Source organism: Schistocerca serialis, chromosome 1 (genome assembly GCF_023864345.2).
Source record: "Schistocerca serialis cubense isolate TAMUIC-IGC-003099 chromosome 1, iqSchSeri2.2, whole genome shotgun sequence".
NCBI lineage: Eukaryota > Metazoa > Arthropoda > Insecta > Orthoptera > Acrididae > Schistocerca > Schistocerca serialis.
This window is the reverse complement of record NC_064638.1, coordinates 608,723,099-608,738,910: the sequence shown is the minus strand read 5'-3', so window position 1 is coordinate 608,738,910 and position 15,812 is coordinate 608,723,099. Positions and strand designations below refer to the sequence as shown.

Genomic DNA, 15,812 nt, shown 5'->3' with positions numbered 1-15,812 from the left:
AAAACTTAAAGGCGAACGCCGTTAGACTCACTACAGTGGATTCAGAGGGCATGAAAATAGGAAAGATATAGTGGCATGAAGTGAGAAGAGGAAAACTGTTCTGTGTAATGAATGTGTTGTGACTAATGAAAATTTGTACCAGACCGGAACTCGAACTGGGCTTTTCTGTTTTTTGTAAGCAGCCGCCTTAACCATTAGGCTGACACTGAACACCACGCCATCACGCCTCACTCAAACTTCCGTTGTCACTGATGTTTCCATTTACACCGTCCGTCGAAAAACTTAAGATGATGATTTTATTCCTGGCATCCGCGCAGTAACTACGCTGGCAGCAACTGTAAACAACAGATATGCATTCGACCAGTCGTTTGTGCGCAGGTAAGTTGTGGACGCCGACCCTAGCGTTGTTGTGTCACAAATCGCAGTGGCGCAACATCTCTAAATGAAGCGTTCAAAACATTCTGCAGGCTATTTTGCAGAAGATAAAATACTGCGCAGAGTTTGTCGCGCACACCTTGACTATTGTACAAAAACGCTTGGATGCCCGCTGCTTGACTGAAATGCAAAACGGGGACCGTTCTTTTCTGGAATAAACAATTGGTCCGCAGTTCGTGGTCGTGCGGTAGCGTTCTCGCTTCCCGCGCCCGGGTTCCCGGGTTCGATTCCCGGCGGGGTCAGGGATTTTCTCTGCCTCGTGATGACTGGGTGTTGTGTGATGTTCTTAGGTTAGTTAGGTTTAAGTAGTTCTAGGGGACTGATGACCATAGATGTTAATCCCATAGTGCTCAGAGCCATTTAAATAAACAATTACTGGTGGCGAGACTTGGTGAGTATTAAAGCCACCATCTTAACGTTTCTCTGTTTGTTGTTAATCCGGTCTCGAAACTGGTAAGAAAGACGGTGTCTGTGAAGTTTGTGAGAGGCCTGGTGGCGTTTTCGGATAGACTAACGGTAAAGGCGACTACTTAAAAAAAGCAGAGAATCCCAGTTCAAGTCACGGTTTGCTACAAATTTTCATTAGGCACGATACATTCGCAAAGAATTCTGCGTCAGATATGTCGTTCAAACCGCTTCGATCAGGCCATTCTATTCTAGTGCTTTCTCATGCAGGGTGATCCCTAACTCCATTCACAAAGTGTCAGCGATTGTTCAGGGACATCTATTTTAGTGTAAAGGACCCTTGGCGTCCGGTGGTGGTTCGTTACAGAGTGAAAATTTAATTATGATGTATTCTGTTTCTTACATCACTCACCTATGTTGATCTAAAATTGCCTTTACAACATTGAAGAAGCCTAATGTGCAATCGCAAAACGCCCAACGCGAAACACAAGGTAATACGAGAGCACTCAGTCAGTGGTAAAAGTACTGCGATACGACTGCCGTCGCCGCGGAAACAACTCAGCGTAGTCGTTATGCCGCTTTGGCAGAGCATTCAGTGAACCTTGTACACGAGGTGCATTTCAGTAAGCACGACATCTGTGAATTTATCCATACCACTGCGTATCACTGTTAACGTGCAACCAACACTATTGGTAAAATAAATCCGAGACAGAACCGGGGAAAATAGGCCGAAGAGCGTTATTGTCGTCAGCAGCACGAACGGTGAGTGAGGTGTACAAGTTCGTTTCTAAACAAGACACGCAGCGCATACAGTCTATCGCTATTCTGTTGCTATTTTTAGTGGAATACAGATACTAAGATAATAGGGGTGAGGAAATTAAACGAAATACCCTAAATCCTTGACGAGCCACTGGAGACCACAGGTCTTTTATATTAAAACAATCAAAAGCTACGACATTTTGTCGGCGAAGTTCGCGTTCACTCTGTTAACAAACATGACATTGGACGCACATTATTGCAGCCTACCCTTTCTTGTAATTTTAATGTTCATGATCATAACGCGGATGGGTGATGGTTCAGGAGGACAGGGTAAGTAATATTACATTTCTTTATTCTTCTAGGAAAGCCGCTTTCTAAATTTCAAGGTTAAGCCTTTATGCGATGTATAGAGTCTTTCCTGCCAGTAGAGATGATTGGAGACAATTTCTAACGCTATCGCCTTAAATAAACGAACCAGTAACAAAATAACCATCTCTTTGCGCTTTCTCTGTCTGTCTTGTTATTAAACTTTTGATGACGGTGCCACACCGACGAGAGTTCGGTAAATGACTTTCTTGGTGTAAGGACTATTCTTAGTTACTGTCCGAAGTGGAAGATAGCCTAACATAGGGGAAACCCCTTGGATATATGTGGGAGTTGAGAGTTATGACTGATTTCAGTGATTGCTCCACTATGGTTTAACCTAAAAATACCGGCCCATGTTTCTATATACGCATTCCATTAACATTTTTTTTTTAAATTTTGGGCGGCATATACCTGTCTTTGCGCCAAGCGTTGATAATTCCTGCTGGTTGTAACAAATTTCTGACCAAGAGTTGCATTTTCAGTGCCACTGTCGTTTTGATAATACATTAGCGTGACAAAAGTCACGGTATACCTGCTAATATTCTTTCAGTCTTGCTTTTTCCAGGCATAGTGCAACAGCTCGACGTGGGACGGAATCAACAAGTCTTTGGAAGTCTCCAGCAGAAATATTGAGCCATGTTGCCTCTATAGTTATCCATGATTGCGGAGGTGTTGCCGATGCAGGATTATGTCCCATAAATATTCGATAGCATTTATGTCGGGTGATGTGAGTGGCCAAATCATTAGCACGAACTGTCCAGAATGTTCTTCAAGCCAATCCCGAACAATTGTGATCTGGTGACATGGCGCATTGTTATCCATAAAAAATTCCATCGTTGTTTAGTAACATGAACTCCATGAATGGTTGCAAATGGTCTCCAAGTATCCGAACATAACTGAGGACCTACTCCATTCCATGTAAACACAGCCCACGCCATTATGGAGTCACCACCAGCTTGTACTGGACTCGCATTCGGGAGGACGACGGTTCAATCCCGCGTCCGGCCATCCTGATTTAGGTTTTCCGTGATTTCCCTAAATCGCTCCAGGCAAATGCCAGGATGGTTCCTTTGAAATGGCACGGCCGACTTCCTTCCCCATCCTTCCCTAATCCGATGAGACCGATGACCTGGCTGTCTGGTCTCTGGTCTCCTTCCCCAAACAACCCCCCCCCCCTCCCCCCCTCAGCTTGTACAGTACTTTTGACAACTTATGTCCATGGATTCGTGGGATGTGCGCCACATTCGAATCCTCCAACCAGCTCTTTCCAACTGAAATCGGAACTCATCTGACCAGGCCACGGTTTCCCAGTAGTCTAGGGTCCAACTAATATTGTTACGAGCCCAGGAGAGGCGCTGCAGGCGATGTCGTGCTGTTAACAAAGGAAAAGCCATAGCCCATTAACGCCAGATTTCGCCGCACTGTCCTAACAGATACGACGGTCGTACTTCCCACATTGATTTCTGCGGTTGTTTGGCGCAGTGTTCTCTGTCTGTCAGCACTGGAAATTCTAAGCAAACGCCGCTGCTCTCGGTCGTAAACTGAAGGCGGTCTGCCATTAAGTTGTCCGTGGTGAAAGGTAATGCCTGAAATTTTGGTATTCTCGGCACACTCTTGACACTGTGGATCTCGGAATATTGAATTCCCTAGCGATTTCCGAAATTGAATGCTCCATGCGCGGAACTTCGTTTACCATTACGCGTTTAAAGTGTTAATTCCAGTCTGCGGCCGTAAACACGTCGGGAACCTTTTCACGTGTATCACCTGAGCAAAAATGACAGCTCCGCCAATGCCCTGCCATTTTATACTTTGTGTACGCGATACTACCGCCGTCTGTATGTGTGCTTATCGCTATCCCATGACTTTTGTCATCTCATTGTATATCAAATAATGACTGCGCCTCCCCAATGTAATGTTCCTTTGGTGTTTAAATGCAATATTAAGAGTATTCAGCTAAGTCATCCGCCATGCTTTTCAGAAAGGCGCAGACGATAGCTTATCAAATCATCGTGTGTAGCAACGGTCCTATTACGCTGACCTGAGGCACACCCGATATTACTCTCGCTTCCGACAACTCGCACTGGAGAACGACATACTGAATTGTCTTCTAACATGGCCGGCCGGTGTGGCCGTGCGGTTCTAGGCGCTTCAGTCTGGAAGGTGACCACTACGGTCGCAGGTTCGAATCCTGCCTCGGGCATGGATGTGTCTGATATCCTTAGGTTAGTTAGGTTTAACTAGTTCTAAGTTCTAGGCGACTAATGACCTCAGATGTTAAGTCGCATAGTGCTTAGAGCCATTTGTCTTCTAACATGTTGTCAAGACAGTCACATAAATTTTTCCTTAATTCGTAATTACGTATTTTATTTACTTGATGGCAGTGCAGAACAGTTAGTAAGACATTTCCGGAATGAAAGAATACGAAATTCATTTGGTGTGCCCCATCTACGGTCTTCTGGAACAAAGTGAGTTTGGTTTGAAATCGCTTGCTTGCTTGCTTTCGCTTACGCCGTAGCCCCGCAGCGATCGCAGGGTCGGCTTGGTTACAACGGATTTGGCAATGTTAGTGTTAGGGATGGCCGGATGCCCCTCCTGCCACCACCCCATACCCCCCAGGATGGAATCAATGTACCCCAACTGTCCGCGTCTAGTGTAAATCGTGAAATAGTGCAGACGTGTTTCAAATGTCTGCGACGCGTGTAACTGAGGCAGAACGTGGGGACCAGCCCGGTATTCACCTAGCGGGATGTGGAAAACCGCCTAAAAATCACATCCAGGCTGCCCGGCACTCCGGCCCTCGTCGTTAATCCGCCGGGCGGATTCGATCCGGGGACGGCGCGCCTAGCCGAGTCCAGGAAGCAACGCGTTAGCGCTTTTTTTTCTTTCTTTTTTTTTAGATCTCATTTTTTTCTATATTGTTCGTTGAATTTGTTCGGGGCGGACGTCCGACGACACCCGTTCAGGTTCTGTGTTGATACTTTCACTCAGTTTTTTATTACCCAGGGTAGCTAACCACTGACCGAGCACGCTGAGCTACCGTGCCGGCTGCGCTCTCGGCTACCCTGGCGCCTCGTGGTAAAGGAAACGTGAGTGCTTGCATTCCAACATGGCCTGTTAGTGCGCGACTGACTTTCGCCATATAACTGTGTCCTTATGCGAAACAAATTTCGAAAATAGATCAGCTCAGTGGCACGGACGAGCGACACATTTAGCGATGCGTCAATTCGCTCCTCAGGAAGGCTAACAACACATCGGGGTTCATACTCAGCTCACGGAAAACAACAGCTAGAAATGTTTTCAGGCGTGGAAGGAACCAATATACACACTGCTATAGACTCAAACGGCACCTACTTTGCAGGCGACCGTTAATAATTGAACTTATTTGTTAAGGAAACAAATGTTCGGGGATAATTTAATTTTTTTAATGTGAGACCTCGTAACATAATATTTCCTGTCGCAGCGCAAGATGCTGTATTTAGTAAGCTGCTCGTTCTCTACCACAGAAACTATCGATTTTGTTGAAATTTGTCACCGTGTTGAACTCGGTTGTTTTTGTTGTTATTGTTTTCAGTTTGAATACTGATTTGATACAGTTCTCCAAGCTAGTCTATCACCCACGATTTTCTTCGTATCTGCGTAATTACAGCACCCAACGTCAACAATCTTATTGTTTTGATGCTACTATCTCCCTCTACAAATCCCCCTTCCGGTCACACACACACACACACACACACACACACACACACGCACACACAATAGCCAAATTAACTAACACTATGTGTCTTTCAGTCTATCTCTTCCTTTACTCAAGTTGAAATTTTTTTTCTCTTCCGTTTCGATCCTGTACTCCTTCTCTTCCGATTCGATCCTGTACTCCTTCGTTAGTTCCCTGATCTACTCGTACATTCTGCATCGTTTTTCTGTAGCGCCGTATTTAAAAACCTCTATTATCTTCCTGTCTCTGCTGTTTACCGGCCACAAATTTATATTAGATATTAACATACTTCTCTCTTTCAGAAATTTTTTTCTAGCCATTACCTGTCTGCATTTTATATCGTCTTTACTTCTAGCGTCGCCAGTTACTTTGCTGCACAAATCGGAAAACTTGTCATTAATTTTTATGTCTTGTTTCCTAATTTAATTCCCTTGCCATCACCTGATTTAAATCCACCACACTCCGTTATCCAGGTTTTACTTTTGCTAATGGTCATCCTAATACGATCGATTCATATAACTGTAGTCTAGTTCCTGTAGAAGATGTAGATAACCTTTCGCTCCCATTATTTTGTCCCTGATAACTTAACAACTTCAATTTAACGCCACAAAACAGTCGTGCACAAATACGCTACGACAATAGTTCCTTAGTAATCTGCGTATTACGGTTCTATACTGTTAGATAATATAATCTTTGTTGGTTCTTGCGAATGGATTATCAGTCTTCGAAAAGAATTTCGTGATTCTACAACAACAAGTCCGTAGACCTAAGCATCATTCCAGTCCCCTCTTTTCGGTTTTGGAACGGCATTAGCATAGTCCTAAGAGCGTTGGAACTTTATTAGTGGTTCAAATGGCTCTGAGCACTATGGGACTTAACATCTGTGGTCATCAGTCCCCTAGAACTTAGAACTACTTAAACCTAAGTAACCTAAGGACATCACACACATCCATGCCCGAGGCAGGATTCGAACCTGCGATCGTAGCGGTCACGCGGTTCCAGACTGAAGCGCCTAGAACCGCACGGCCACACCGGCCGGCCTTTATTAGTGGCAACTATTTATTTACAATTCATACAAAATAGATACATGGTTCACAGCTTTACTGTCCTTCAAAGTAGCTGCCAGAATTGCGTGTAACCAGTTGCCACTGATGCGGAAGCCGCAGAATACCCTTAGCAGCACCAGTTGTTTCGATATTTCGTATGGAGCGTTCTTTTGCTCGACGAATCACTGTAACAGTTATGAAGCGAATGCCACGAACTGCTTCCTTAATCTTAGAAATAAAGTCAAAGTCACTGTGGCGAATGAACGGGGAGCATGGTGGATAATACAGCATTTACAGCTCCATCGATCTAGAAAATCAGTTTCAGCTTGAACTGTATGCGCCCATCCATTTTCCTGCAAAGTGGCTGACGGGCTCTGCACTGAAAGTGTCGCCGGTTCTTCTCCAAACCTGGTCGCAGATTATACCCCAAAAATCGACAGAAATACGGCGAATTAACGGTCATCCGTTGGGAAACAGTATGCGTTGCGATAACACCATCGCAATCGCACACCAGAAAAAAACATAACTTTCACATTACTGAGGTTCAGATGAAATTTTCGGTCGTCTTCATGACACGTAGTGACGCCATTTCTTTGATTTGCATTTCAATTGTGACTGGTTCGGTTTGACTAGTGCTTTATCCATCGCTTGATGCGGCGTAAGAAAGCCTCTCCTCGCGTTCATAGCGTTGCAGATGGACGCCAGCAGCGTCGTGTCATAACCATTTCCATGTTTCCATCAAATCATGAGGAATCAATCGTCGTGGGATTTTTCTCATGCTCTGGTGTTGCCTCAGAATGAAAAGCACAGTCGTATCCGCTAGTTCTGTATCTCGGGCCATCTAACGAATCGTTTGGCGTCGGCCCTTGTCCAGTACTGTGGGAAGAGCAGAAATTTTTTCTTCATCGGCAAAGGGGCTAGCCGGCCAATGAATGCCTGCCACACTTTACCGTGCCTCGTTGACAGCTTTTACATCCACCTCGCGAGGGTTCTGTAAAGGCAATGCAGATTCTCCTCTGTCCTCTTCAACACTTTGATGACACTGTCGTGCTATACGTCCTCTGTCGCATTCAACTTCTGTCAAACTCGGCCCATCTTTGTTTCGAAAATGTGACAGCACGGGATTTTGACCGTCCAAGCTAGTGATGTATGAAGGTAGAGCCCTTTTGCGCTGAGGTGAAAGTTTTATATTACTAACGAGCGATATAAGCGCGTATCTTTGTCAGTGTTGCAAAGCTCCAAACTTCGTAGACACGTGAGGTACCAAAGATAAACTGCTGCTCTAAGGAGCCAATCTTGCAGATAATCAGTACATGTCTGAAACTTGCTGGCAGCTTAGATCTTTGTGCCAGGTAGGGACTCTAACCCGGAGCCTTGCCTTTCACGCGCAGTGCTCACACCGTCTGAGTGCTCCAGATACAACTCGCAGCTCTCCCTCACAGCTTCACTTCCGCCAGTACCTCAACTCCTACGTTATAAATCCCACATAAGTTCTCCTGCGTACATTACTGGATTACCTCACCTGGAAGAAAGGATATTGCGGATAAGCAATCCCATAGGCTGTGGCTGAGCCATTTTCCTGCAATATCCTTCCTTCTGGGAGTGATAGTCGAGCGAAGTATGCAGGAGACGTTTGGATTGTGGGCAGCACGGAAGCTGTGGGGGCGGATCCTAAGCCTTACCTAGTAGTTGACTCGCTAAGAGCGTTGCCTGTGAAAAACAAGATTCCGATTTCGAATATCAGTCCGGCACATAGTTTTAATCCGACAGGAAGTTCCAGACCAGCACAAACTGGGGTACCTGTCCCGGGAGGCAATTTCAGGGGGATCAACGCCAAATTCATATTCTTGAAGGAAAAAACCTTGTTTCACAACGCGCCTAGCATCCAACGCACGTTGGTCTATCGATTATCCACATGATTTTGAGACGCATCGCTGTTGGTTTTTGAACATTGTAATTGATTTCTGAACTAATCGTAAGTTGATTTTTGAATGCATACCTAGGCGTACGCGGTGTCTATGCCAGCGGAATCCCCGTCGCATCTACAAATAAAATAAATAAATAAATAAAAAATAACTTTCCCGTGGGCAAAAGGGGACGGGGCTACACGAGTTCAGCCGAATAAACAGAACGGCTGAATGCCAATCGCTGTTTATGTGGTTGTCTAGGTGTGCTAATGATCAGCGTTGTTTTAATTATTAGCGAATAGATTCACACTACCAGAGTGAAAATAAACGACTAAACGGAATAACAAATAAGAACGATTACATACTAATCTTCTTAGTGTATCCAAGAAAATGAAATTTTGACAGAAAATTTTTGCCAGATGGCTAGACTACCGAGGGCCAGTTGTACAGTCCACAGATAGCAGCCTCTTAAAAGTTCTATTCTCGGAATAGCGCGGAAAAGCGCTTTGTATGAACACGTAACAACGCCTAACCGGAGAATAAACGCTGGATAACTAAACTGGTGATTTTGGCACGGTTAGTGAAGTTACCCAGAGAATACGTTTTGACTATGGCAGGAATAGTTACGGAATTAGTAATGACATAATTGTGTGTAAGAATGAGGAAGGAGAAGAAATGGCAACATCACACAAATTATATGGAAGAATATGACTATTCCAAATTTATCTAAAAATTACGTACTACTACTTTTCGATTTCATACTTGAGAAGAGTTATTTTTTAACTTACTTTGATTGTAAAGACTGTGTAGTTATACGACCGCGTGTGATAAGAGCAGCAAACTGAGCACACGCTAAATTAAATGTGGGAGGGCTAAAAAAACTGACAGTAACTCGACTGGATGACTTACGTAGAAAGAATTGTTTGGTATAGAATGAATGTGCGTCACTGCGAATTACTATACGACGATAAATTCAGTAGTATAAGTCAACGTTAAAGCTGTTCTCAGTTCAAGATTTCCTTTAATTGATAACGTATCATTTAAAATAATATCAACAAAAGCAAAACGAGGATAATGGAATGTAGTCGAATTAAATCGGGTGATGCTGAGGGAATTAGATTAGGAAATGAGACACTTAAAGTAGTAAAGGAGTTTTGCTATTTGGGGAGCAAAATAACTGATGATGGTCGAAATAGAGAGGGTATAAAATGTAGACTGGCAATGGCAAGGAAAGCGTTTCTGAAGAAGAGAAATTTGTTAACATCGAGTATTGATTTAAGTGTCAGGAAGTCGTTTCTGAAAGCATTTGTATGGAGTGTAGCCATGTATGGAAGTGAAACATGGACGATAAATAGTTTAGACAAGAAGAGAATAGAAGCTTTAAAAATGTGGTGTTACAGAAGAATGCTGAAGATTAGATGGGTAGATCTCATTACTAATGAGGAAGTACTGAATAAAACTGAGGAGAAGAGAAATTTGTGGTACAACTTGACTAGAAGAAGGGATTGGGTGATAGGACATGTTCTGAGGCATCAAGGGATCACCAATTTAGTACTGGAGGGCAGCGTGGAGAGTAAAAATCGTAGAGGGAGACCAAAAGATGAATACACTAAACAGATTCAGAAGGATGTAGGTTGCAGTAGGCACTGGGAGATGAAGAAGCTTGCACAGGATAGAGCTGCATTGAGAGCTGCATCAAACCAGTCTTAGGACTGAAGACCACAACAACAACATATATCACACCTGGGATGAGGACTTCGATTGTGATCCGATGACGGCAGATGGGTTATGCTGCCTGGGAAACAGTAGATGTACTGATGGCGGTTTCTTCTCCATGGATTTTAATACCTACTCCCAATTTTTCTTTTGTTTCCTTTACTGCTTGCTCTCTCTCTCTCTCTCTCTCTCTCTCTCTCTCTCTCTATATATATATATATATATATATATATATATATATATATATATTTGAGAAAGGATGCGTGGCTGCCGGGAAGCTTCGGCATTGCATTACTTTATTCACAGATCTAAGTCAGGGTATTATCATCGCTTAGTCGAACTTAGTGAAGTCATGTGACAAATTAAGGCTATCCATCGCCATATTCCATGAGTCATTAAGCATTAAAATGATATGAGTATAAACGTTAACATTTAGCAATATGCAATTCATAATTTTGACAGTTTTTTTCATGTCGCCTAATAGTATGTATTGTAATACAGCTTACAAATATATTTTGATTTCAGTGCAACTGAGACGTGGAAAATGAAGGATAATTTTAACGTTTGACTTAGTAGGTTGATCCAGAATTATTTCACAGAACGAATTAAAAAAGAAAGACTGCAGAACTGAAAATGCCATCGTTTGTGCCGAGTGCAGAAAGAGAGAAGAAGAATCTCTGAAGATAGCTGATACTTTTCTCAGAGTGGTATTTATTCTCGGTGCAGCAATGCCTCGCTTTATATTGGTTACTGACGATGACGCCAATAATAAGAGATGAGGTGGTGAAATATGGAGATGCCTGACGCGCATCGTTTGTTAACAGCATGACCTTGTGTGGTGTGGGTACGGACGTTAGAAAAATAGGGACGTCGCGGCGTGCGAGCAGCAGGTGCATTATGCGCGAGCGGAGCTATGCATGAGATTCGGCGCGCCTGCACCTGCGACGCGAGCGGTCACGTGGCTTTAGGCCCTCACGTGACTCCTGCGGCCCCCTCCCCAGCATACTTGGGTCTTCCCGGCACCGCCCAACGAGCGGCACGCGGCCGCGCGTGCTGGACTTCGCACTTGTGCCACCGCTGGCGTTTATAATCGCCTCGCCTCGTTGTGTATGCGGCAGCTAACGCAGATGGGCGTCCCTAGTTGAATACGTGAAGGGCATAGTCAGCTGCGTCTTTTTTATTCCAGGCCATTGTACCTCCAGCTTCTTCTTTTAAGATCATCTTGCTGATACGAAAGCTCGCTTTTTATTTAGTTTAACATTGTTAAAGTTGAAGAACTTAAGTTCGATGATTATATTCCCACTTTTTATAATGATATGTTTATTGTAGCCAAATAGCCATACAAGTTCAAAGTACAATTATAATCACACACAAAATTATAAATTTTACATATTGTTGTTTGCATAATCACTTATTGACGTGTGCTTTTAGTACAGATTTCTATATGGAAATGTTTGCATATTCGATGACACAGTTGACACTGACACATTACGTTTGTTTAATGATATGAAGTGTTATTGCAAATAATGTGGTAGAAACCATGGACTGCCATTCTGATGGTCACGAGTCTCATTTCAAAGTTTTCCTTTGTCTTTCTTCGGTCGGTCATGGCGCCTGTGCTGTAAAACGCTGGAAGTATGTCTTCCCTTTTCTCCTCCAATGTGTTTAATAGACTTTCCGAAGTGCTGGTGTTGGGTAGCACCAGCTTTGTACGTAGGTCTTCAATGAGGAAGCGTTCTCTCGACAGCAGGTACACAAGTCTGGATCGTGTCGTTTTGGACACTCCGATGGCCTTTTTTTATGAGGGATGCCTACACACCTAGTGTCGTTAGATTTTTCACTGTGAGATGTAATCCAACGATTTCTGTTCCGTACGGCAGTATTTGCGAGATTTTAGCTCTGAAGTGTCATTGCTGTTTCTAGGCTGAGCGATCTGATGTGTTCTATTTCATGGATAGCCCTTATTGTTTGCTTTGCTTTCTCTGTTATATGTTTTGTGATACATTTTGCACTTGTTTGTATCGTAACCCCTAGATACTCGAAGTCTGGTACATTTTTCAGTATTTTCTCCCGTGTGAAGATTTCAGCCGATGTACGTGCTCTTCCTCTATTTTTGAGCTCAATCATTTCTGTTTTGCCACATTTATTTCGAAACCGTTGGTTGGTTGGTTTGTTTGGGGGAGGGGACCAAATAGCGAGGTCATCGGTCCCATCGGATTGCGGAAGGGCGGGGAAGGAAGTCGGCTGTACCCCGTTTCAAAGAAATCTTCCTGGCATTTGCATGAAGCGATTTAAGGAAATCACGGAAAACCTAAATCAGTATGGCCGGGCGCCGGTTTGAACCGTCTTCCTTCCGAATGCGAGTTCAGTGTGTTAACCACTGCGCCACCTCGCTCGGTATTTCGAAACCGTGTTCGACGCACCAATCTTCCATATCATTTGTCGTTTCTTGTAGCTTTACAATGTTCTTTGAGCCTATTACAATATCGTCTGCATATGCGTATGAGATTACATCCTCTCATTGAGGTATTCTTACAGTTTCTTGCTCTGCAAGGATAAATAACGGAGCACTCGGTGGGTCTTCCTGAAGTACTCAGTTTGTTTAGAGTATCGGCTCTGATAGGGAGAGGTTATCCGCGATACTTATTTCGTTCCACCTCAGTATTGCACTTATTGTTCGTGACCAAATGTTGTTTTCACCTAGGGTTTCCTTTAGATTTTTTTTTTTTTTTTGTCACCAACTTTCGGTTTATAAAGTCAAAGGCTTTTGCGAAGTCTATAATACTACATAAAGCTCTTCTCTCGCTTCAAGGGCTTCCCATACGCTGTTTCACAGGAGTTCTATTGCGATCAGAGTTTACCTTCCTTCCCCAAATTCCATTTGGCTTTCGATTTTTCTCGTCGATTGTTTGCTTCATTCTTTCCGTTATTATTTTTGTGAGTGTTTTGAAAGGTATGTTTTCTAGTGCTGTGCTTCTGTATTTTGTAGGGTCGTCGGCGTCCCCTTTCTCTTTATATAGCACTTTTCTTATTGGTTGTCCCCACTGTTCTGGAATGGAGGCTGTGTTAGCATTTGGGCTGTGTCTTTTAAATGTTCGGTCCGGCACACAGTTTTAATCCGCCAGGAAGTTTCACATCAGCGCACACTCCGCTGCAGAGTAAAAATTTCATTCTGGATTCCCTATACAGTGTGTCAGGGCCTACAGCTTTTTTCTTCTTGGTACTGTTAATGGCGTCTTTAACTACTTCTGTGGTCAACGGGACTCATTTCGTAGTTGTTTATAGCGATGTCTTCTGTTTGCACTCTGGTAAGTCTTTGCAACCATTTATGAAGTTCGTTGACAGTATTTGAACTGCTGAACCTCTTGGGGAAAAATGTTAATTATTGCTTCGTATTTCTTTTCAGAAAACCATATTTATGGTCAGTGTAGAAACCAGACGAAATTCATTTGCAGACCAACATTTATTGAGAAAAGTTGATAATGCTTGTAAACATAAATACCAGGGGAAGTACTAGGTGAAGACTTTGGATTACACAAAGAAGATAATAAAGTAAGAATGCCAAAACTAGTAGTTATGTCCGAGATAATTTAAGTTATTTATAATATCAATAAGAGAATGGTGCATTACCACACAGTAACCAAGCTAGTAAGTCTTAATACCGTTGCCTGCATTTTCTCGATGATATAAGGGAAAAAACAAAGCAGGGAGAGAAAGCATTTAAGAAAAATTTAATGATAGAAGAGAAAAAGTAAGTTCAGAAGCAGCGGTAATGAAGATGTTTTCAGGTATTACTTATTAAGATACCGTAAAAAAGATGAGTTAAATCGTTTGGCGAAGTAGTGCTTGACAAAACGTGACGCACCAGACGAACTGCTAATCATGTTTGTTGTTGTTGTTGTTGCCTTCAGTCCAGAGACTGGTTTGATGCAGCTCTCCATGCTATTCTGCCCTGTGCAAGCTTCATCATCTCCAAGTAACTACTGCAATCGACATCCTTCTGAATTTACTTAGAATATTCATATCTTGATCTCCCTCTACGATTTTTACCCTCCATGCTGCTCTCCAGTACTAAATTGGTGATCACTTGATGCCTCAGAACATGTCCTACTAACCGATCCCTTCTTATAGTCAAGCTGTGCCACAAATTCCTCTTCTCCCCAATTCGATTCAGTACCTCCTCATTAGTTATGTGATCTACCCTCTAATCTTCAGCATTCTTCTGTAGCACCACATTTCGAAAGCTTCTATTCTCTTCTTGTCTAAAATATTTATTGTCTGTTTCACTTCCATACAGGCCTACACTCCACACAAATATTTTCAGAAAGGACTTCCTGACACATAAATCTACACTCGATGTCAACAAATTTCTCTTCTTCAGAAACGCTCTCCTTGCCATTGCCGGTCTATATTTTATATCTTCTCTACTTCGACCATCATCAGTTATTTTGTTCCCAAAATAGCAAAACTTGTCTACTACTTTAAGTGTCTCATTTCCTAATCTAATTCCCTCAGCATCGCCTGATTTAATTCGACTATATTTCATTATCCTCGTTTTGCTTTGGTTGATGTTCATCTTATATCCTCCTTTCAAGACACTGTCCATTCCGTTCAACTGCTCTTCCAGGTCCTTTGCTGTCTCTGACAGAATTACAATGCCGTCGGCACACCTCAAAGTTTTTATTTCTTCTCCATGGATTTTAATTCGTACTCCAAATTTTTCTTTTGTTTTCTTTACTGCTTGCGCAATATACAGGTTGAATAACATCGGAGATAGGCTGCAACCCTGTCTCACTCCCTTCCCAACCCCTGCTTCCCTTTGATGCCATCTGGTTTCTGTACAGATTGTAAATAGCCTTTCGCTCTTGTTTTTCACCCCTGCCACCTTCAGAATTTGAAAGAGAGTATTCCAATCAACATTGTCAAAAGCTTTCTCTAAGACGACAAATGCTAGAAACTTAGTTTTGCCTTTCCTTAATCTGTCTTCTAAGATAAGTCGTACGGTCAGTATTGCCTCACGTGTGCCAACATTTCTACGGAATCCAAACTGATCTTCCCCGAGGTCGGCTTCTACCAGTTTTTCCATTCGTGTTTGTATTTTACAGCCGAGACTTATTAAACTGATAGTTCGGTAAATCTCACACCTCTCAAGACCTGCTTTCTTTGGGATTGGAATTATTATGTTTTTCTTGAAGTCTGAAGTTGTTTCGCCTGTCTCATACATCTTGCTCACCAGATGATAGAGTTTTGTCAGGGCTGGCTCTCCCAAGGTTTTCACTAGCTCTAATGGAATGTTGTCTACCCGTGGTTTTTGTTTAGACTTAGGTCTTACAGTGTGTTCTGTCAAATTCTTCACGCAGTATCATATCCCTCTTTTCATCTACGTCCTCTTCTACTTCCATAATATTGCCCACAAGTACATCACCCTTTAAGTGTCTCATTTCCTAATCTAATTCCCTCAGC

The 15,812-nt window shown here is 42.9% G+C and overlaps 1 protein-coding gene across 3 annotated transcripts in view; it reads left to right on the top strand.

Moving 5' to 3' along the window:
* Positions 1 to 15,812, top strand: part of LOC126477645 (transcription factor cwo) — a 176,622-nt gene that overhangs the window by 96,480 nt on the left and 64,330 nt on the right. The window contains exon 1 of one of the 3 annotated variants that reach the window (XM_050103638.1): positions 13,758 to 13,901. The exons of the other annotated variants lie outside the window; for them this stretch is intronic. The gene's annotated coding sequence lies outside the window, so the exon portion shown is untranslated. Of the gene's footprint in view, positions 1 to 13,757; positions 13,902 to 15,812 lie in introns of those variants that run through there. 3 annotated transcript variants of the gene reach the window in all.